Source organism: Scyliorhinus torazame, chromosome 8 (assembly GCF_047496885.1).
Source record: "Scyliorhinus torazame isolate Kashiwa2021f chromosome 8, sScyTor2.1, whole genome shotgun sequence".
NCBI lineage: Eukaryota > Metazoa > Chordata > Chondrichthyes > Carcharhiniformes > Scyliorhinidae > Scyliorhinus > Scyliorhinus torazame.
In genome coordinates, this window is record NC_092714.1 from 246320249 (window position 1) to 246344636 (window position 24388).

Sequence of the window (24388 nt, forward strand, 5' to 3'; positions counted from 1 at the left end):
ATGCGAGGAGCCATAAGACCGACCCACTGGTCGGGAGGGTCCAGCTGCTGCACACCAACCCCCAGTACGCCTACACGCGCACCAGGACGGACGGCAAGATACGGTCTACCAACGGGACCTGGCTCCAGCTGATTCCCCTGCCAATGGGCCCCCCCCCCCCCCCCCGCTGCTACCGCCACCCCCAGTGCCCCTTACGCCCCCCCGGGTCTCCTGTATTGCCCCGCACCTGCACTGCCGCCACCCACCACCCCCGTGCTTACCCCCACCCCTCAATCATCTCCGACACGCCGGACTGAAGCTCAAGCTCCAGACACCACGTCCCCGGAGTCACCACCTGCAACAACCGTGCCCGCCGCAGCGTCAGAGCTGAGGAGGTCTAAAAGAACAATCCAGCCTCCAGTCAGCATGAACATTTCATGACCCCCATGTCACCCCCGCTGGACGTGATTTTTTTTAACAGGGGGTGAATGTGGTGAATGTATTCACCTTAGTATGAACTGTCTGTATAGTGCTGTGACCTATGACCTGGAAATGATAATATGATCTACTTACAGGTACTGTACTGGAACCCCGGTGGGCTCAGCTTCTGGCTCCGCCCTCACCGGGGGATATATAGACCGGCCATCTGTAGGTGGCACTCATTTGTACAACAGATACTGGCAGGCGAGTTCCTGGATAATAAAGCCTAGTATTCACTCGTTCTCATGGTCTCACAGTGATTTGACGGTATAACAATTTATTATCCAGCGACAGCACCATGGAAGCCGCTCTAAAGCCAGATAAGCTCGAACTCGACGCGCGAGCGACAGAGGTCAAGGAGATCTTCGAACACTGGCTTTGCTGTTTCGAGGCCTACCTCAACTCCTCCACAATGCCTCCCTCTGAAACCCTCAAGCTGCGACTCCTCCACGCTCGGGTGAGCCATCGAATCTCCATGATGATAGAGAAAGCTGCCATGTACGAGGCGGCGGTCGCGACCCTCAAGGCGCATTTCGTGAAATCCGTAAACGAGGTGTTCGCCCGACACCTCCTCACTACACTCAACGCACCGGGGAATTGCTGGACGAGTACCTGGAAAACCTGACCCTACTCGCAAGGAACTGCAGCTATCGGGATGTGACGGCAGAGGAGCACATGAACCTACAGATCCGGGACACCTACCTTGGCAGGGGTCCGATCGAACTACATCAGGAAGCGCCTGCTGGAAAACACAGACCTGCGGGACACGGTGAAATTAGCCACCTCGTTAGAGGTGGCCTACCAGAGCCTCAGTGTGGGCCCCGCGGACCCGGCGAACCATCGTGGGTGACACTCATTTGTAAAACAGATACTGGCAGGCGAGTGTCATAATGTCCACTCATGTGTATAATGAGATGCAGACAGGCAGTGATTGACACACAGGATAGCCAATGAACGCACACGACACAGATCAATCAATCACCAGACAGGACACCACCACTATAAAGCCGACAGGGCATTAAGACTCTCTCTCTCTCACAGGACACAGCTACTGAGATAGTTAGAGTGCACAAGCCAGTGAGCACCATCTCCATGTGATTATCAGTTAGATTAATAGAGTGTCAACCCACAGCAGACTATGTACAGCAATCAGCAAGTTCAATAAAACAGTGTTGGACCATCTCCTGTGTCGGAAGCCTGTTTTTAGTTTCACTGCATCAGTTGCAGTCAATGTTGAACCAACTCACTTAACACATCATGGTACCAGGGAGCTATTAATTCTAACAAACCTACCTCGAGTGAATCTGCAACGACCAGCAAGCAGCCATCCAGCGGCATGGAAATGATCGAGCCTCCTTCGCAACTCCGGATCTCCGGCAACCTCGGCGCCAACTGGAAAGTCTTCAAACAGAAGTTCCTCCTGTACATCGAGGCCTCCGACCTCGAGGCAGCATCAGATGCCAGAAAGATCGTGCTGTTCCTGTCAACTGCGGGGGATCAAGCCATCCACATGTATAACTCGCTCACGTTTGCCGATGGCGAAGACACGATGAAGTTCAAGACAGTTCTGCTGAAATTCGACAGCCACTGCGACATTGAGGTGAATGAGAGCTTTGAACGGTACATCTTCCAACAGAGGCTTCAGGGTAAGGATGAACCTTTTCAGTCCTTCTTGACCCATCTCCGCATCCTACGCAGTCATGTAATTATGACTCGACGGCTGATTCCATGATCCGGGATCAGATCGATTTCGGGGTCCAGTCCGACTCCCTGCCGGAGCAGCTCCTCAAAATCAAACAGTTGACCCTCTCCGTCGCCATCGAAACGTGCGTTGTCCATGAGCATGCCAGAAATCATTACTCCCGCATCAGGGCGGCAGAAACTACAAAACTGACCTCCCACAAGGCAGAAAGGGTGCAGGCCATAGCGAAAATGCAAGGCCTGAGCATCGAGGAGATTGGCCGTTTCAAGCGCTTTCCCGGGTCCCTACGCATGCGCGCCACGACCGGGTGGATGATGAGGCTGAAGAGCCTAATGCGTATTTGCGAACGTCGGCTGACCGCACTGCGCATGCGTGATGGCGCACAGAATGCCCTGGTGTCAGCGTCATGACGTGTCCAAATTGTGACTCCGCCCATTTACAGCGGCAATGTCCAGCCAAAGAAAGGCAATGTCTACAGTGTGGAAAGCCTGCCCACTACACGGCCTTCTGCAGGTCCGCTCCACCAAACAACAGCCAGTAAATCCCAGCTGCAGTGCAGACGTGTCCACTGCGTACAACAAGGCATGCAGGATTCTGATCCCGACAGCCCAATGGACCCCGATGCTGACTGCCTCGAGTCTCCATATCGGGTGGGCATCATCACCACACGCGAGCTGGTCTCCACCGCGCCCGCAAACTGCCTTTCAATCCTGAGTGTGGATCCTGACGACGAGTGGTGTGCTGTCATCACGGTCAACCAGTCTCGCATCCTATTTAAATTGTACACTGGTGCGTCTGCAAACCTCATATCACAGTCGGACCTCGACAGCATCCGAGACCAACCTAGCATTCTTCCACCAGCCTGCCAGCTCCTTGACTACAATGGTAATGCCATAGCTGCCAGCGAGGTGTATCTCACAAGGCAATCAAGGCGACGTTAAGATTCGAGATTGTGCGGCCTGCAAACTCCTAAATCTGGTCCAGCGAGTCCATGCCATGTCCTCGACACCGCCGACTGCCTTGGCCAATGCGAATCTCCAGGCTGAGATAGACGACATTCTCACACAATTCCACAATGTGTTTGATGGGATGGGCGCGTTCCCATATCACTACAAGATATTGCTCAAGCCGAATGCCACCCCAGTCATCCATGCACCACGCCGGGTGCCGGTTCCCCTCAAGGATCATCTGAAAATGCAGCTACGAGAGCTCCAAGACCAGGACGTCATCTCAAAGGTCACGGAACCACCAGACTGGGTCAGCTCCATGGTCTGCGTCAAGAAACCCTCTGGTGAACTCTGCATTTGCATTGATCCCAAAGACCTGAATCGCAACATAATGCGAGAGCACCCGATCCCGAAGCGTGGAGAATTAACCTGTGAGATGGCTCATGCTAAATTCTTTACCAAGCTGGATGTCTCCCGCGGTTTCTGGCAGATACAGCTGGACGAGTCCAGTCGGAAGCTGTGCACTTTTAACACTCTGTTTGGTGGGTATCGCTACAACCGCATGCCTTTTGGTATCATCTCAGCTTCCGAAGTATTTAATCACATAATGGAGCAAATGATGGAAGACATCGAGGGGGTGCGAGTCTATGTGGACGACGTGATCATCTGGTCCATGACGCCCGAGGATCACATCGCTCGCCTCAAACATGTCTTCCAGAGGATTCATGAAAATGGCCTCCAGCTCAACAGGGCCAAATGCTCATTTGGGCGGTCCGCTATCAAGTTTCTGCGTGACCACATTTCACAGCAGGGTGTGCAACCTGATGCTGACAAGGTGCTGGCAATCAATGCCATGAAGACCACAGAGGACAAAAAGGCGGTCCTCCGCTTCCTCAGGATGGTAAATTTTCTTGGAAAATTCATTCCCAACATGGCATCCCACACCACTGCCCTCCGGCATCTCGTAAAAAAGTCGACAGTGTTCCAGTGGCTTCCCGCACATCAAGCGGAGTGGCTTGAGCTGAAGGCGAAGCTCACCACGGCCCCAGTGCTGGCGTTCTTTGACCCAACCAAGGATACCAAGATATCTACAGACGCAAGCCAGGATGGCATTGGGTCGGTGCTCCTCCAGCGAGATGACTCCTCATCCTGGGCTCCAGTGGCATATGCATCCAGGGCCATGACTCCGACCGAACAACGGTATGCCCAGATCGAAAAGGAGTGCTTGGGTCTCCTGACAGGAATAGTCAAGTTTCATGACTACGTATACGGTCTGCCAAAGTTCAAGGTGGAAACAGACCACAGGCCTTTAGACACATAATCCAGAAGGATTTAAATGACATGACACCTCGGCTGCAGTGAATTCTTCTTCGTCTCCGCCGATATGACTTCAAACTCGTCTACACACCGGGTAACGAGTTGATCATTGCGGATGCCCTATCCCGACCCATTACCACGCCGTGTGAACAGGGCGACTTCATTCGCCACATCGAGGCACAGGTGCAGTTGTATGCCAGAAACCTCCCAGCCACTGATGAATGAGTTGTCCAAATATGCGAAGAAACTGCCCAAGATCCTCTACTGCAGCGCGTGATGCAACACTTCGCCCATGGCTGGCAAAAGGGGCAGTGCCCCCAGTTCTTCAACGTTAAGGACGAGTTAACGGTTGTTGAGGGGATCCTTCTTAAACTAGATAGAATCGTCATTCCCCAAAGCATGCAAACCATGGTGCTCAGACAGATCCATGAGGGTCACCTTGGGGTCGAGAAATGTCGACGCAGAGCTCGGCAGGCAGTTTACTGGCCTGGCATCAGCCAGGACATTGCCAACACGGTCCTCAACTGCACAACATGCCAGAAATTTCAACCAGCTCAGCCCAAGGAAACACTGCAACAGCACGAGGTCGTGACTTCTCCGTGGTCCAAGGTGGGGATAGACCTCTTTCACGCAAATGGGCGTGATTATGTGCTCTTGGTCGACTACTTCTCCAGCTACCCGGAAGTGGCGAAACTGTCGGACCTCATGTCCAAGTCAGTCATCAAAGCCTGCAAAGAGACATTTGCCAGGCACGGGATACCACTCACAGTAATGAGTGACAATGGTCCATGTTTCTACAGCCAAGAGTGGTCCAGCTTTGCACGATCCTACCACTTCAGGCATATCACATCCAGTCCCCATTACCCGCAATCAAACGGGAAGGCCGAAAAAGAGGTCCATATTGTCAAGCGGTTGCTGTGCAAGGCTGCAGACTCAGCCTCGGATTTCAACCTGGCGCTGTTGGCATACAGGGCAACCCCTCTGTCGACTGGTTTGTCTCCGGCGCTGCTGCTCATGAACTGCAACCTGAGGACGACTGTTCCAGCCATCCATGTTCCAGACCTTGGCCGCCTCACGTTGCTGCAGAAAGTGCAGCGATCCAGGGACCAGCAGAAGATCACGTATGATGTTCATGCCACGGATCTGCCTGCGCTGGCTCCAGAAGATGTTGTTCGCGTCCAGTTGCCTGAGGGAGGCTGGTCAGCCCCAGCTGTTGCCGTCAGACAGGCTGCCCCCAGATCTTTCATTGTTCAAATGACTGATGGCTCCATTCTACGGCGCAACAGGAGGGCGCTGCGCAAAGGTCCCTGCCCACCACCTGACAGCACTTCTCCGCATGTCATCATGCCGCCTCAGGACATCTTTGGGGTTCTCTAAACCCTGGCCCATAACACCAAGCATGGTAAATTATTAATTACCTTCTGATCCTAAATATTTGAACTGCAGCCTTACAGTATGGACAACATCTAGAGCACGGACATTGTGCCTTCTCCATCCCTGTTCAAAGGTTCTGAAAAGTAAATTCAGGAAATAGGAAACATTCTTGTTCTTTCTGTGGAGAATGAAGGAAAGGAAATTCCTCCTGAAATCCTATCTTCAAGCAGTGAAACTACAGTGTGTTTACTACACGTATAGCCGTGCACTGCACAATGCTCATCTGTACACTGTGACCTTTCTTGATCTGGGTAATACATTGTGTTAAACATCAGGACCCATGGGACACCAAAAAATAACAATTTCTTTTGATTAAGATTGATTAAGCCAGAGCTTCAATGAACCTAAACATCTGTATGGAGGTAATCTGTTTTATACTTCGTGTTACCTAGGGGAGGAAAGTTATAATTAGAATACGAGTTGCCATATTGGGAGGCTTGCGACTGATGTTTTGGAAGTTCCAGCAACACATCTGTGGCAGATTTTGATACCTCGGGGAGGTTTGAGTGAAATTTGAGCTTCCCCTCTTTCACTTTCTCAGGTCGCTCTGTAACACACTGGCATCGGTCAAACAAATGATTTCTGCTGAAGGTTTTCTGACAAGGGCTATGAGGCTGTGTGCAATGGGACCATGGGGGGGGGGGGGGGGGGGGGGGGGGTGAGGGGGGGGGGGGTGCACTCCCAGTGTCATTCAAACAATTGGCAAGGTGACTGGGGGAGACCCGCTTTTAGATTTGAAATTTGCTGGATTGAAAATTGTAGACGTGCACCCTAATTCTTCTATTTGCTATTGTACAATGCTACTTTTATTTTGGCTCATTGATTGAGAAAATACAAGGTGTTGTGTTTATCTGTCTATTTGTTATGATCCCCAAGAGGGTCAGTAACCAAAACAACCAAATTTTCAGAACCCCAAATGAAAAAAAACACACAAGGTTGCACTCCTTGTAATTATTACTTCAACACAAATCAGAATCAAAACAAATTTAACATAAATCAACAAACAAATCATGGTCAGTACGAGATATAGATTGTACAAGGAATAGCGGATGCCATAAAGACTATCTCATGGGTTTTTTGTCGGTCCACTCCCCCATCTAACCAACATTTCTAGCCACACAGTTCGTCCAAGCTCAGATCTTTCTAGCACAGAATTCCTTCAAGGACTTCACCAATTTTCTTCAGGCAGCAGAATTTGCATACAACGAGTTCTGATTTTGCAAACATCCACACAAACGTGCACTTCTCGCTGGGCTCTTCTAATCGTTCAGCTCCTGTCGGTCATCATAGCATATATCTACTAGAGCCGCCATTGCCTTCACATACTGTAGCTGATGCTGGGCATTCAATCACTCATTTAATTATTCAAAAGTGTTACGATTCTTGGCCAGACCTCAGGACATTGCGGAGGGGTGAGATCCAGTTAGGGACCTGTACCATTTTTCTTAAATTTCACTCAAGACAATTTTTTTTGGAACGAAGCTACAAGATTTCATGGGTTTTGAACAGGCAACAAAATTGACTATGCAAGTTTAGAAAGATAAAACATTTTAAAATATATATCTTATGCTCTAACATACAGAATCAACTAGAGGTACATGGGAATTAACAGATAAACCATAGTTGAACACATCAGGCTACAGAATAAGTAGCAGATGCAACCAATGGATTTCTCAAGAACCTAGCCAGACATTCATATTCACTGAAGTACACAATTTCTTTGAAACTCTGTCTCCCTTCTGAAGAATTTCTAGCTTCACCTTAGAAGATCTAGGGTGTGATCTTAACGGCTGTGTTGCACCTGGTGTGGATATCTGCATGCCGGTTCAATCAGGGCAGAGGTTGAAATTGGGATCCGGCAGGCACGGATCGGTACGTGATCTAACCGGCCAGCTCATATTGGCGGGTTCTGGATGCCACCTGGACGTGGCGAGACACCAATTGAGACCAATTAAGGGCAATCTTCATCTTATTAATTAAATGGAACCCAATCTAATGGCCTCCCGGGAACTAAGCAGCTCCCCAGCGAGAGGTCACGTGGGCACCTTTGAGCAGTACTAATTAAAAATGGGAACCTCGCACAACGGCTGCTGAGGGGATCCGAGGAGGTGAGGAGCCATTTCCATTTTTGGGGATGCGGCTGCTGTCCCAGTGCTTGTGGTGGGGGGTAGAATCCCCGGGGGGATGGGGGGGGGGGGGTGAACCTGGTCGGGAGTCTGGGTGTCATCCGTCGGGTGTCGCCAGTGGGCTGGGGGGTGAGGGGTTCAATGCCTGCGGGTCTTAAAGGCCATCTTCCAATATTGTGCATACCCATAACAGGGGCAACTACAGCTGCTGCCTGTCTGTCCCACCAAAAATGTCCAGCACAGAGCCTTCTTCGTGGTTAGATGGTGAAGGTCACTTCAACTCCCTCTAACTGTGAGTACCTCAGCTGAAGGCTATTGCTAAAAAGGAATTGCCATTGTTAGTTATGTGAGCACTTCACAGCTGCAGGTTATGTTTGATGCTTGCTCCTGCTGGTGGCTGCTGATGCCTGAAGGCTACTATTGCTGTTTCCTTCCTTTTCTGTAGGTGGAAAGAAGGACAATTTTTTCTGAGATATCTGGGTCCTAGAACACCGGGCTCAGGGGGACGTATGAGTCCAGAAGGCAATCCGGTTTGAAGCATGAAGACACTGTGGGACCTTGTGTACAACATTGATCTGAATGGGCCACCTGATGACGGCGTTAAACAAATGCTTTCGCAGATTGCTGATGCTTTTGTTGCTGGTGTGGTGAATGCTGCGTGTATCTGGCATGTCACCGCGGGTTAAACACGCTGGAAGTCAAGGATGTTCAATTGCACCTTGAGCAGCAGTGGAATATGTGGATGGCAGGATTTGGTTCCGGTGAGATTGGGCCGTGTGGGAGGGGCCTGCACAGCTCCGGCTCCTGGATGGAAAATGGCACTGATATGTGGAACAAGTCACACATTGATGGATAGATCATTTCTACAACATGATAACACATTCTCAGGCTTATCCTTCATTTCTGTTGAGGAACCTGTGAGGCGTGATACCGTGTGTTTGTTTTTTTGTGAAAATGAGCTGATGTAGCTTTGTATTGGTACCAGTATGGAATGGTGACATTTCCTTGTTGTTTAATGGTTAATGTGATATGTGGAATATTATGTAGTTGATTTTCAAATCTTTGTTACTGTTGACCGTTTAATAAACAAAATATTCCCAAGTGGCTGCAGGCTGTGTTTTCTGTTTGCTCCAGTTTTTGCCGGAAAAATGCCTGAAGGCCTAGTTTTTGTTTAATGCTGCCTCTTTTGCTTCTGCGGCCTGGAGGAGGATTGTCTGACCTACTACTAGTCTGAAGAAGGGGAAGGCTGGCCTCTCACTCTTCTGCTATGCTCTATGTTACTTTGGATTTCAGGTAATGATTGTTCCTGCCTTGAGAGTCTGCTACTGGGAGCTTCCAGAGGGGGAGTAAGAGGAGGAGTGACCCGGCTGCTGTTGCTGTCAGCTGGAAACTGTGTGCTTGCTTGCTGCCACCCCTTTCTGTAGCCGAAGTGTTTAAGAGGCGAGTATAAGAAGCAACCATTGCCAGTGCTGACGAAGGGGATGGGTGGCAGCAGATTCAAATGAGCAACTTGCTGGAAGTATGAAGACCAGCTCTTGCTGTTTGCTGGTGCTTTTGTTGTACTGCTGAGTGTGCAATGTTTCATCTCTGGAAGCCATGTGTTTTCTTGCTACCACCTCTTTTACCTATGTGGCCTGGACCAAGGACTGGGTGACTAGAAGCCGATAGTACAGGAGTGGAAGGGTGGTGGCTCATTTCGACTGAGCAACTTGTTGATGGTATGGAGACTTGCTCTTGCAGCTTGCTGGTGGTCTTGTAATACTACTGACTGTTTCATGATTGGAAGTGTATGTTTGCTTGTTACCACGTCTTTTACTTCTGTGACCTGGGCCAAGGACTGAGTGGAGTTGGTGCCCAGAAGCCGCTACTACAGGAGAGGAAGGGTGGCAGCTCGCTTCAAACTGAGCAACTTGAAGGTCGTGAAGAAATACCTTTTTACATTGTTGGTGGTTTTATTGTGTTGATGACTGTTTACTGTTTCAGGTTTGGAAGCTGTGCAAATTCCTGGTGCCATTTTGTACTATTGCTTGTTTATGTTTAATTTTGGAAGCCGTGTGCTTGCTAGTGTACTGTTGCTGTTCACTGTTTAATGCCTGGAGATTCTGCGCTTGTTTGCTGCAGCCCCTTTTGCTTCTGTGGCCTGGAATCCAGAACCGCTGCCAGTGCTGGAGTGGGGGAGGGGGTGCTCACTCACTCTTCCATCATGCTCTGTATCGGTGTGACATTTCCAGTGTATTGTCCTGCTCACTCCTGAGCGACATTCCACTGACAAGAGTCTGCTACTGCAACCGCGTGGGTGGGGGCAGAGAGGTCTTGTCCTGTTGACTGTTCACTGTTTGATGTTTGGAGGCCATGGGTGCAATTCACCCATCGGGAGTCTAAGTACCGACGCTGGAGTGAAAACCGGAGTGTTTCACTCCGGTGTTGGAGCACGCTCCCAGCCCCCTATTCTCCCGCCCCCTGGGGGCTAGGAGTGGCGTCACGTCATTTATGCGCGCCGGGCCTTGGCGCCGCGTAAAAGCGGCGCCACATAAATGACGTCACCCGCGCATGCACGGTTGCCGTCCTCCCCGAGGCCGCCCCGCAAGAAGCTGTCGGATGGATCTTGCGGGGTGGCAGAGGAAAGGAGATCCTCCTTCAAAGAGGCCGGCCCGCCAATCAGAGGAGGAACTCCCCTCTCCCCCCACAGGGCGCACCCCCAGCATTCCCACGCTGTTCCCGTCGGCAGAGACCAGGTATGGACGGTGCCAGCGGGAACCCGTCATATTGGGCAGGCCGCTCGGCCCATCCGGGCCGGAGAATCACCGCTCGCCCGTTGCAAACGCGAGTGGCGATTCTCCCAGCGGTCAGCCGTGATTCTCGACGCGGCGGTTTGGGAGGGGTGGGAGAATTGCACGCGGCCATCGGGACAGCGTGGCAGGACACACGCGGCGCCCCAGTGATTCTCCCACCCAGCGTGGGGGGGAGGAGAATTCCACCCCATGTGTTTATCAACTGCAGCCCTTTTGTCTGAGGCCTGGAGCCCGGAAAGGGGTGCTCTCTCGCTCTTCCACCATGCTCTGCATCAGTGTGACTTTCTGGTGTCTTGTTGCGTTATCCCCAGGTGACTTTCCACTGACATTAGTCTTCTGCTGGGAGATGCGGCAGAGGGGGAGGGTGGTACTTTGGTTCGGATGCTGATAACCTCATTGTGCTGTTGGCTGTTTCATGTTTAATGTTTGGAGGTTGTGTGTTTGTCTGCTGCAGCCCCTTTTGTTCTGAGGCTTGATCCCGGAAAGAGGTGCTCTCTTACTCTTCCGCCATGGTCTGTGTTAGTGTGACCTTCAGGTATCGTTGCACTACCCCCAAGCGACTTCCCACTGATGTGGGTCTGTTGCTGGATGTAGTTGAAGGGGGAGAAATCATTGGGTTGATCTGGATGCAGGTAACTTCATTGTACAGTTGGATATTTACTATTTAATGTCATTGTTCAGTAGTTTGTTTTGTCTCTTTTGTGTAAAGGTATTGTTGACTGTTTGATCAAAAAATATTCTCAAGTGGTGCTGCAAGCTGTGTTTGCTGATTGCTCCTGTTGGTAGCTGCAAATGCCTGAAGGCCTTGTATTTGTTTGCTGCCATCTCTTCTGCTTCTGTAGCCTGGAGTAAGGAAAGGGAATATGTAAGATGACTTGCTACCAGTTCTGGAGAAAGGGAAGGGGTGTTTTCTTCTTCAGGCATGCTCTGCGACAATTTGACATTTCAATGTGATTTTCCACTTTTGGGTGTCTACTGCTGGGAGCTGCAGGAGGGGGAGAGAGAGGTGGATTGATCCAGATGCAGTTCTCTGGAGGTTGTGTTGATTTTACTGAGAAACTTGAGGAAGTGTTGAAGCAATGATTTTACAGATTGCTGGTGACTTCATTGTACTGTTGACTGTTTAATGCCTGGAGTCTGTGTGTTTGTTTGCTGCCACCTGTTTGCTTCTGTGGCCTGGAGCAAGGAAAGGGAGGAAGTAAGGTGACCTGCTACCAGTGGTGGAGAAGGGAAAGGGGTGCTCTTTCTCTCTTCCGACATGCTGTGCATCGGTGTGACTTTCTGGTGTGTTGTTACACTACCCTCGAGCGACTTTCCACTGGTGCAAGTCTGCTATTGGGAGCTGTGGGAGGGGGAGGAGAGCGGGGGGGGGGGGGGGGGGAGAGAGAGTTATTGTCTTGTTGACTGTTTCATGTTTAATGTCTGGAAGCCAAATGGTTGTCTGCTATCACCTCTTCTGTTTCTGTGGCCTGGTGTGAGTAGGGGGAGGATCTGGGATGACTGCTGTCAGCACTCGATAGGGGGAAGGGGTGCTCTTTCACTCTTATGACGTACTCGCCGTCGGTACAACTTTCCGGTGTATTGGTATGCTACCCCCGAGTGACTTTCCACTGATGTGAGTCTACTGCTGGGAGTTTGGGGGGGGGGGGGGGGGGGGGGGGTGGAGTGAGAGGCAGTTTGATTCAAGTGAGCAACTTGCTGGAAGTGTTGATGAAATGTTTTTTCAGATTGCTGGTGACTTTATTGTACTGTTGACTGGTTAATATTTAATGTCTAGAGGCTATGTGTTTGTCTGCTGCCACCTCTTTTGCTTCTGTGACCTGGAGCAAGGAAAGGGAGGATGTAAGATGACCTGCTACCAGTACTGGAGAAGGGTAAAGAGTGTTCTTTCCCTCTACTAGTGTGCTCGTCCTGCAAATTCTGGATCAATGGTTTCAAATTATTGGATTTCATTTGTATAGTGTAAAAATAACACTGTTTGCTGGTTGAGTTCATCTCAATCCCTTGATGAGATTATGGGCGGGATTCTCTGAGCCCAGGGCCGGGCCGGTGAATCGCAGCGAACGGTGCGAATCGTGCCACGCCGTCCCGACGCTGGGACGCGATTCTCCGCAGAGCGGAGAATCGGGGGCCATTGGCGCCACCGCGGCGCCGACCGGGGGCCACTCTACTGGGCCTCCCCCCCCCGGCGATTCTCCGCCCGGGATGGGCCGAGCGGCCGTACCGAAAAACCCGAGTTCCGCCGGCACCGTTCTAACATGCTCTTAGTCAGCGGGGCCTCGCGTGGAAGGGTCCGGGGCGGCCTGTGGGAACGGAGGGGGGTCCGACTCCAGGGGGGGCCTCCGCTGTGGCCTGGCCCGCCATGTTGCGTCGGGGCCGGCGTGGAAAAGGGAGCCACTGCGCATGCGCGAACCCCGCGGCGCCCAGTTGATGCCGGGATCAGCAGCTGGAGCGGCATGGGCCGCTCCAGTGCCGTGCCGGGGCCAGAATTGCTGATCCTGAGGCCATGTTGACACCGTCGGGAAACCTATATTCCGCCCTATATTCCTTCCTTATTTTCTATTTAATAAACCACAGGACTAATTTCCTTTCATGAAGTGTTGCAGATGTGCCTACCTACACACTGACTTACCGACTTAAATATGCTTTTCAATTTTGACAGTAAGTTCTAAATGAGTTCCTCATCAAACACCTGTCAAAAAATTATGTTGCTGGGAGCCCATGTGTTTGTCATTTGCTGACATTTGGTATCCCAGTTACTCATGTTACTTAATTATGTCCTTCACTGACAAGCTGGGAGGCCTGTTTCGTGTTGATAAAATGTGGTTAATAGGAGCGGATGTACAGTATTTTAATTGCATTATTGTAGTGTTTACCAAACCAAATACTCTCACACAGCTTTGTGAAACAAAAGTTTAGTTTAACCACAATTAGTGAATAAATGTTGGTATTGTCATGTTTGGATCTTGAAATCAAAATGCCATTTCAGTGCTGGTGGGTTAACGAGCCTCAATTGCAACTTTTGACCTTCTGCCAGTTTGATTGATGAAAGTGGGGAAACACTGGATATGCATTGCCTACTGTCTGTGGTTCAGCTCTATTGCTCTGAATGATTCTTTCTAAGAATTCATGAACAGAAATATTGTAAAGCGTAATTTGAGTGACAATATTTAATTCTGATGCCTTAAATGATTATTTAATAATGTTTATTGCGTGTGATTTTGCTTCAGTACTGTTCTGTCAACTTTCTGGCTTACGTAAATAGTTACAACAGAATTCTAATTCTGGAATCAGCTCACATTGCACATGTGTGAGTTTTCTGACATCAAGTGGGAGATAGATTCTCCCTGAATCCAATATATCCACATGGTTTCTATCCTGTTTCTGTCTGGAATGCTCAGATCCATGGGCGAAATTCTCCGGTATCGGCGCGATGTCCGCCGACTGGCGCCCAAAATGGCGCAAATCAGACAGGCATCGCGCCGCCCCAAAGGTGCGGAATGCTCCGCATCTTTGGGGGTCGGCCCCGCTAGGCCTGCGCCGGACGAATTTCCGCCCCGCCAGCTGGCGGAAAAGGCCTTTGGTGCCCCGCCAGCTGGCGCGGAAATGACATCTCCGGGCGGCACATGCACGGGAGCGTTAGCGGCCGCTGACGGCATTCCCGCGCACGCGCAGTAGAGGGAGTCTCTTCCGCCTCCGCCATGGTGGAGACCGTGGCAAAGGCGGAACGAATAGAGTGCCCCCACGGCACAGGCCCGCCCACGGATCGGTGGGCCCCGATTGCGGGCCAGGCCACCGTGGGGGCACCCCCCGGGGCCAGATCGCCCCGCGCCCTCCCCCCCCCCCCCCCCCCCCCCCCCCCCCCCCCCCCCCCCCCCAGGACCCCGGTGCCCGCCCGCGCTGCCTTGTCCCGCCGGTAAGGTAGGTGGTTTAATCTACGCCGGCGGGACAGGCATTTTAGCTGCGGGACTTCGGCCCATCCGGGCCGGAGAATCGCGCAGGGGGGGGCCGGCCAATCGGCGCGGCGCGATTCCCGCCCCCACCGAATCTCCGGTGCCGGAGAATTCGACAACCGGCTGGGGGCGGGATTCACGGCAGCCCCCGGCGATTCTCCGACCCGGCGGGGGTCGGAGAGTCTCACCCCATCTTCCCCATCCTTTTCCTGGTGGTGGTGGACAACTGATTAAGTCCCGCTTGTGTGTTGCATGTATATGTCTTGACTTAATGATGTCCAATTGCCAAATTTTGCTGCTCATGTATCGGAGTCCTCTACCAGCCCGACAACCTTCGATGTCCTCACCCCTACCTATGCCATAGCTTCCTCAGAAATTTGCGCAATACTTGAACAGCATGTACAGACAGATTGCAGAAAGCAAACTTTTCCTATGATTTGTAAAAGGTCAATATTGCAAAAAACAAAATTTGTATATATGTGGGGGGAGGGGGGGCTGCTGCTGCAATCGTGCTATTAGTATTGGAAAACAGGACTCCACAATATAACACTGGTGAGATAGACAAGTGGGGGAAATGGCAGTCTTTATTTCCGTCCTTGAGTCCAGCAATTCCCAGACTTTAAACACCATGACCACACCTCTTGAAAGCCAAAACAGATCCTGCTACTGGTCGGACTGATTCACCAGCTTTCCTATTGTTTCTGGCATGCTTGTTCCAATTGAGGCTAACTCAACTGAAGACACACTGTGCAATCCAGACGCAACAAGAAAACATATTTTAACGCACAAGGAAAATGTATCTAGTCTCACGGTGTATTTTCATATTACATTCCCAAATTTAAAACAACGTCTTAAATTTTAGCATACGGCCATGTTACAATTTAAAATTGGAGTTCTAATCCTGGGGGCCACCTTTCATATTAGCTTTAATAGATGCCAGGTACTCCCAAGACAGCTTGCCGATAGTTCAAGTAGAAATTCCAACCTATGCCATGATGGTATAGAAAGCAAGGTCAAGAAAATCTGCTTGCGTAATGCAGGGAAATGATTTAATGTAAAGAAAACATATGCTTGCTATTGCCATCCTTCACAATCTCCAAACTCACGCCACTCTTGAGACGTTCTGTGCAGGAACAATAAGTATGCTGAATGTGAGCCATCTATTTGTCAGAGTTAAGATTTACATCTCACCCTGCTTTGCCTGGACGTTGAGAAGCAGCATTTGCTGTTTTGGTGCCAATTCAATTATCAATTTTTTTTTAAAGCTTTCATGCATTTCGCCATTTAAAAATAGTGTCCGTCAATAAAGAAGTATATTAAAAGAAAACTGGGAGCCCCTGCTGGCAGATACATCTGCGGGTCAGCACAATGCCAATGTTTTTACCATTTCAATTGCGCTGTATTAGCCAAGGAGATCAATGGCATTAAAATTATGTCAATCTCACCACTTTTAACCAACTCAGTATGTTGAAAAACAATTGCAACTGTAAGAGAAAGGAATGGAACACAATCAACCATAAATGCAGAAAGAGCCCTCGACGAGCCCTGCAAAGCTCTTTCTTTGGGGCGGCGCGGTGGCACAGTGGTTAGCACTGCTCCCTTACAGCTCCAGGGACCCGGGTTCAATTCTCGCCTCGGGAGACTGCCTGTGTGGAGTTTGCACTTTCTCCCCCTGTCTGCGTGGGTTTCCTCCGGGTGATCCAATTTCTCCCACGGTACAAAGATGTGCAGGTTAGGAGGATTGGCCATGCAAAATTGCCCCTTAATGTCCAAAATGGTTGGTGGGGTTACTGGGTTACGGGGATAATGTGGAGGCATGGGTTTAAGTAGGCGCTCTTTCCAAGGGGCCGGTGCAGACTCAATCGGCTGAATGGCCTCCTTCTGCACTGTAGGGATTCTATGATTCTATGAACATCAACCTGACCAGCATACATTTAAACCTCTGGGCAAGGTTTTCCAGCCCCGCCTATCAACGGATCGCCCAGCCCTGCTGAAAGTCAATGAGCTTTTGGCTGGACTGACAAATCCCCCTCGGCCATGGAAGGGCCCGGAACAACTCCGAACAGCTCATTTATCTGACCCTCCAAGCACAACCTGCCCGACATGTGGCAGAATTTGCAGATCACGCTTTGGACTATTAGCCTTCTCGGAACCTACCAAAATGGAGTGGAAATAATTCACCCTCAACCCCAAGGGACTGCCTAACTAGAAGAAAGTAACACAACAGAATTTGATGGTTCCCAGCTGTAAGAATCATTTGTTACAATGGTTATAAAATCACACCAAATGTAGTAACAGAAATATTGGCTTGAAACACCTATATCTTTACTTAAACTCTTCAGACAAATGAATTGTTGCTCTGTTTTCTGCTTATTTCTCTTTATGAAATTATCAAAGGTATATAAATTGAAAACAACTGAAAGTTTGCCTTTAAGTGAAAGAACCCATGCTGGTGTGACATAAAGGCAGTGAGTTTTGATCTCCAACACCACCTTATTAAGCAGATGTCTCATATCTGCAGTATAAAAACAGAACACTGGAAAATCTCAGCAGGTCTAGCATATGGAGAGAGAGTCAGAGTTAACATTCCAATATGACTTTTCTTCAGAGCTCCATGTCGAACAGGTTCCAAAGAAGAATCATATTGGACTCAAAATGTTAACACTGGCCGGGATTTTTCGCTCCTTCTCTTCTGGAGCGGGGTTTGGTGCTGGGAACTCCATTATAATAAATCTGAATGTCATTATCAGCGTACATCGCTAATTTATTAAAAAAATTTCAAAAGTGTTCATCCTTTGAATGGTCTCTAAGGATTGTTCTTTTACCTCGAGTGCTTTATGCTGCTCATGAAACCTATCCGATCAGAGCATGGAGCTTTTCCAAACTGTTGCCATAGTATCACATTTCATAGGTGAAATTTTCCTTTGTTTGTTGATTTTAATGAAAAACTAAAAGTGATGAAGTCAAGAAAGTGCTTATGATCACCTGGGGGACGGTTTCCAGCCCACGTTCACCGTCAGAGAGAACGGCAACGCGGGCGGGAAGACTGGAGAGAATTGCATTTCCCGATTTTCCACGCCCCTTGCCGGTGATGTCACGAGGATCACAACCACAAAGGGCGAGAACCTCATTTTAATAGACTCGAATGAATTTAAATATCATTACCCCTTACTACATGAATCCACCCCTCACTGAATATTCAAACCTTGCCGACATAACATCACATCAATGAGCTTTACAACAGCTTTTTAAAAGCACGATTCAGTTGAGGGGATCCCGGGTGGGGGGGGGGCACCAAGGTAAGAAAAGCCCTCTGGGGTGAAGGACATGCAGGGCCCTGCCCCCGGTACTGGTTGGCACTAACGGGTCGGCACTTCCAGGTTTGCATTGTGTCAACCTGGAAGTGCCAACCTGCGCCAAGAGCCAGTGTCAGGGGCAGTGCCAGGCGTGGGCTCTCTTGGGAGCCTCAGGGCAGGGGGCGATTTCCAGTTATATGTGGTGGGGGGGGGGGGCAGAGCCGGTAGTGAAGTGGGCACTTGCAGGCATGGGGGTGTGCGGCATTGAAGTGGGGGGTGCACCAGCAATACTTCCATAGTGATGGGGAGGGGGCGCTCCTGATGATTGTCCAAGTGATGTGGGGGGAGCCCCCGATACCTCCCTGGTGGGGGGTAGGGGGGGGGGGTGGTGGTGGGGGGGAAGTTCCACTTCAGTGCTAATCATGGCGTCCTTTTATAGATGGCGCCCCGATCTCTGTGGATCCGGCCTTGCCGGCTCTATCAGGCCCCACCCTGCCAGAGTGATGGCGTAAACCCCACCCACTCATTTTGGTTTCTCGGAGAGGTTCAAGATTTACAGTTAAAACTGGTCTGTGCAGCTGGAGTTGTGCATCTGTCCAGTTGCAGTTTGAGCCATATTTGAAAAAATGTGGTGAGATTCCGCCCATTGGGCAGGATTCTCCATCCTGCCAGTCCCGTTTTCTTACACAGATTCTCCGTTCCAGTAGCCGGCCAATGGGGTTTCCCATTGCGGGCCACCCCATGACGTTGGGAAGCCTGCGGGCTGCTGATGGGGTGGAGGATCCCGCCGACGGAGAATCCTGCAGTGTATGTTTTTATTGCCTACAAAAAAGCGCCTGCATTTGTATACTGCCTTTAATGAAGGAAAACATCCCCAGGCTCTTCAGGGACGTCCAATCAGACCAAAATTGACACCAAATCATCAAATGTGATGTTAAAAAGAGAGGTTGAGGGGCGTAAAGAGGGGAACCTAGAGACTATACATCTTTAGGCCCATCTATTGATGAGGCTCAGGACTACATAGGGCTGTAGGGTTGAAAGAGCTTTATTGCGATAGACTCAAAGAGGGATTTGAACACAGGTGAGAATTTTAAAATCAAGAACCACTGTGATGGTAAAAAAATGAAAATCTGAAAATCGAAAATCAGAGGCTACAATCAGCAATTTTCCGATTATACGTAACCAATGTGTAGATTTTAAGCTTGGACAAGAGGATGATTAGCTACCTGCTACAGAAAGCAACTAATTTTTATTTCCACTGGCTTCAGTCAAGGCCTGAGAAGAAGAATTGTGTTTATTATGTGCTGTCTGCAGTTTGTGCGCAGAGAGAGCCTGATTATATTGGAAACTGCTGATATGAAGGGAAAGGGAAGTCGGTATTGTCTGTCGGACCACACAGGAATACAAAAAAACAATCAAAACACAGAATTGAAAAGAGCTTTCTGGAATTAGGCACTCAGAGCTAATCACTCAATGAATGGATCTCTCTATGTAGTGAGGAAATGATGAGGAGATGAAGGAGGAGAAGAAAGACAGAAGTACGGAGAACAAAACCTCACAGAGAAGGCTATAATGCCTGACCTTCAGTCATTCCACAGGCATCTAAAGACAGTTTGTCACCAAGCAGCTATACGTTGTCCTGAATTAAGCTGAGGAAGTGACTGGAAAACAATTGGCAACAACTTGGGAGAAATGGTTGCAATTTTTTAACCTTTTCAATGATTGTCAATCATCAGGCTGGTTTTCTCCCCCCTCCCCCTCCCCCCACAGTTTGTATCACCCTGCCCAGACAACCCACAATTGGCCAGCGGCGGAATCTTCTGGTCCCGCAGCTGTCGATGGGATTTCCTGTTGTATGCAGCATCCGCCTCCGGGAAACTCGGGCCAGGGGTTCGCTGTCATGGAGCGGCCCGAAAACCCCGGCCTTGTCTTCAGCTAAGAGTATGATGAGCCGTCTCAGTTCTGAACAGTAACAGTGCGGATGTCCTTCTTTTCCAACCTCACCATTAGGAATGAAGATCCACATATAGGAATGAAACAAGTCACAAACTCCAGCAGCACGTTCGATATACATATTCGATTACTGCCAATTCTTACCACTGTAGCCGCAGAATTTGGCTTCATCGCTTTGACACTGCTGTTTCAAAAGAGAAATAACATCAGCATCGCTTCTGCCACTTCCAACAGGACCCGCACTGCGAACAAGTTGGTTGAGGGCAGTGTGGGTGTTGGGTACATTCTGAACTGTTTCTGCAGCTTCCACCTGGTCTTGCGCTCACCTCGCAGGTATGGTCCCTGAATGCATCCCACCTTTAAGAGGTGCAGTTTGCTTTTAAATGTTGCCGATTAGATGCAAATGGTGCGAGCCTCACACAAACTTTCGCTCCCTGGCGAGGTTTGCACCACTCAGCATCACATTCAGCTCCGGACAGGGCATCTCCATCATGTAGATGAGCAGGTAGCACAAGGTTGGCATCACTTCCAATGGGCACAAGGTAGTCGTGGATCACAATTGGTGTGCCCGACTTTGGGGGCTATCGCATTTAGCCCAATGTGTATCTAAGATCTAGCTAATTCATACTCTTAACTTTGTTTCTACATGCAGCTCCCCAATTGACAGAAGATTAAGAAATGGATTGACCAGGATTTTCCTGTTGGAGAATTGCAGACCGAGGTGGCAATTGTCTTCGGCATGCTGATATCTTTGAAGGACAGGGTTCCAACTACTCTGAAATTGCAAAGTGGCTGAGCCCACGTCTGAAGCTCTCTCAAGGACTAACAAGCATTAGCAAGGATGTATCCTCATATCACAGTTTGCAGTTCACTGGTGCTGGATATGGGCCCGGGGATCTATTGTTGGTGTGAAAGTAGACATAAAATGGTCGCAATAATTTTCAGAAAGGTCAGTGAATTGTCACTGTCAAGGCTGACCGGGAAGACACCTATTGAATTAGTCATCACCTCCCTTTCAAAAGCCACTACTGCCCTTTGAAATCCTTCCTGATTCTGTTGTCAGCAATATTGTCTGGACAGCCTAATTCTCCAGACTGTACTGCATGGCTTGATTTACCTCCACTACACATTAGAACAACTGAGTTGCTATGCACAATATAATCCATTATAGCATAGTTATTAATGACGAACTGGCAGCTGGAAGCTACTGAATGTTAAATATGTGCATTCAGCATTCTTCTGTTCATTATTTTAAAACAAGTTATCTACATGGATTAATACCTCTTATTATAGAAGACAAAATAATGTCATACACGCATGTACTGAATTCATCTGCTAAAATCAGCAAGAGTAACTTCCAGTTACCAACAACTTACAATAATATTATGCCTTTAGCGTAATGAAAATATCCCAAGGGGCTTCACAGAAATGTTATGAAGCAAAATTAGACTCCGAGTCACGTGAGGTGTTATTAGGGAAGTGGGCCAAAGGCTTGCTCAAAGAAATAGAGGCCGGAATTCTCCGGCTGTTGGGATTCTCTTTTCCCGCCGGCAGCGCACTCCAGCCCACGGGCATCCCAGTGGCATGGGGTGGCTTCAGTGGGAAATCCCATTGACAAGTGGAGGGGAGAAACATGGCGCCAGCGAATGGCACGCCGCCGGAGAATCCCGCCCCATGTTTTAAAGACTATCTTAAAGGAGGAAAATGAGGTAGAGAGATGGAGAATTTTTGGGAGAGAATTCCAGCGTTTATAGAACCTGAGGCAGCTGATGGCATGGCTACCAGCAGTGCAGTGATTAAAATCATGGATGCTCCAGAATTAGGTGAGTGCTGAGTCTCGAAGGGTTGTAGGGCTGGAGGAGAGATAGGGAGGTGGAAGGCTATGGAGGGCCTTAATAACAAGGATGAGAATTTTTAAAATCGACAACCATGGGCAGCACGGTAGCACAGTGGTTAGCACTGTTGCTTCACAACGCCGGGGACCCGGGTTCACTTCCCAGCTTGGTTCACTGTCTGTGTGGAGTCTGCACGTTCTCCCCGTGTCTGCATTGGTTTCCTCGCGTTTCTCCGGTTTCCTCCCTCAAGACCCGAAAGGCGTGCTTGTTAGGTGAATTGGACATTCTGAATTCTCCCTCTGTGCACCACAGCCGGACTGTGGTGACTGGGGAATTTCCACAGTAACTTCACTGCAGTGTTAAGGTAAGCCTTCTTTTGACACGAATAAAGATAATTATTATTATTAGTACTTTTTAAGGAGCCAATGGAGATCAGCAAGTACAGGGATGATAGGCAAACGTGACTTGATGCAAGTATGGATACAGGGAACAGAGTTTTGGATGACCTCAAGTTTAAGGAGGATAGAATGTGGGAGACCAGCCAGGAAAGTACAGAATAGTTAAATCTAGAAGAAACAAAGGCATGAGTGAGAGTTTTAGCAACAGATGAACTAAGGCTGGGGTGAAATCTGGTGATGTTATTGAGGTAGAAATAGGCAATCTGAGTGATGGCGTGGGCATCCAAAGGAACAGGCCAGTAAATCTGGTACCAGCAAACGCCACAATGCCGTGGGATTTGGCCACCAGCTCCAAGCTGGTGCCAGAATTGTGGAAGCCAATAAGACTGGCATCGTATGGTCTTCTCCCCAGCAGAACTGGTCATGGTGTGGAGTGTGGCCCCAGTATTACTGGTCCTCATTCCAATACATCAGGCAATATAGGTGGGGTTAGCACCAGCTCCCAACTCGGACTAATGGATTACTTCCCCAGTGTGTTTTAGGCAGGTGTGACCTATATAAGAAGGATGGGTTGCATCTAAACCGGAGAGGCATTATTATCCTGGCCGCGAGGTTTGCTAGTGTCACACGGGAGGGTTTAAACTAGTATGGCAGGGGGGTGGGCACGGGAGCAATAGGTCAGAAGGTGAGAGCATTGAGGGAGAACTAGGGAATAGGGACAGTGGGGCTCTGAGGCAGAGCAGACAGGGAGAAGTTGCTGAACACAGCGGGTCTGGTGGCCTGAAGTGCATATGTTTTAATGCAAGAAGTATTACGGGTAAGGCAGATGAACTTAGAGCTTGGATTAGTACTTGGAACTATGATGTTGTTGCCATTACAGAGACCTGGTTGAGGGAAGGGCAGGATTGGCAGCTAAACATTCCAGGATTTAGAGGTTTCAGGTGGGATAGAGGGGGATGTAAAAGGGGAGGCGGAGTTGCGCTACTGGTTCAGGAGAATATCACAGCTTTACTGCGGGAGGACACCTCAGAGGGCAGTGAGGCTACATGGGTAGAGATCAGGAATAAGAAGGGTGCAGTCACAATGTTGGGGGTTGACTACAGGCCTCCCAACAGCCAGCGAGAGATAGAGGAGCAGATAGGTAGACAGATTTTGGAAAAGAGTAAAAACAACAGGATTGTGGTGATAGGAGACTTCAGCTTCCCCAATATTGACTGGGACTCACTTAGTGCCAGGGGCTTAGACGGGGCGGAGTTTGTAAGGAGCATCCAGGAGGGCTTCTTAAAACAATATGTAGACAGTCCAACTAGGGAAGGGGCGGTACTGGACATGGTATTGGGGAATGAGCCCGGCCAGGTGGTAGATGTTTCAGTAGGGGAGCATTTCGGTAACAGTGACCACAATTCAATAAGTTTTAAAGTACTGGTGGACAAGGATAAGAGTGGTCCTAGGATGAATGTGCTAAATTGGGGGAAGGCTAATTATAACAATATTCGGCGGGAACTGAAGAACATAGATTGGGGGCGGATGTTTGAGGGCAAATCAACATCTGACATGTGGGAGGCTTTCAAGTGTCAGTTGAAAGGAATTCAGGACCGGCATGTTCCTGTGAGGAAGAAGGATAAATACGGCAATTTTCATGAACGTTGTATAACGAGAGATAGTGTAGGCCTCGTCAAAAAGAAAAAGGAGGCATTTGTCAGGACTAAAAGGCTGGGAACAGACGAAGCCTGCGTGGAATATAAGGAAAGTAGGAAGGAACTTAAGCAAGGAGTCAGGAGGGCTAGAAGGGGTCACGAAAAGTAATTGGCAAATAGGGTTAAGGAAAATCCCAAGGCTTTTTACACGTACATAAAAAGCAAGAGGGTAGCCAGGGAAAGGGTTGGCCCACTGAAGGATAGGCAAGGGAATCTATGTGTGGAGCCAGAGGAAATGGGCGAGGTACTAAATGAATACTTTGCATCAGTATTCACCAAAGAGAAGAAATTGGTAGATGTTGAGTCTGGAGAAGGGTGTGTAGATAGCCTGGGTCACATTGAGATCCAAAAAGACGAGGTGTTGGGTGTCTTAAAAAATATTAAGGTAGATAAGTCCCCAGGGCCTGATGGGATCTACCCCAGAATACTGAAGGAGACTGGAGAGGAAATTGCTGAGGCCTTGACAGAAATCTTTGGAT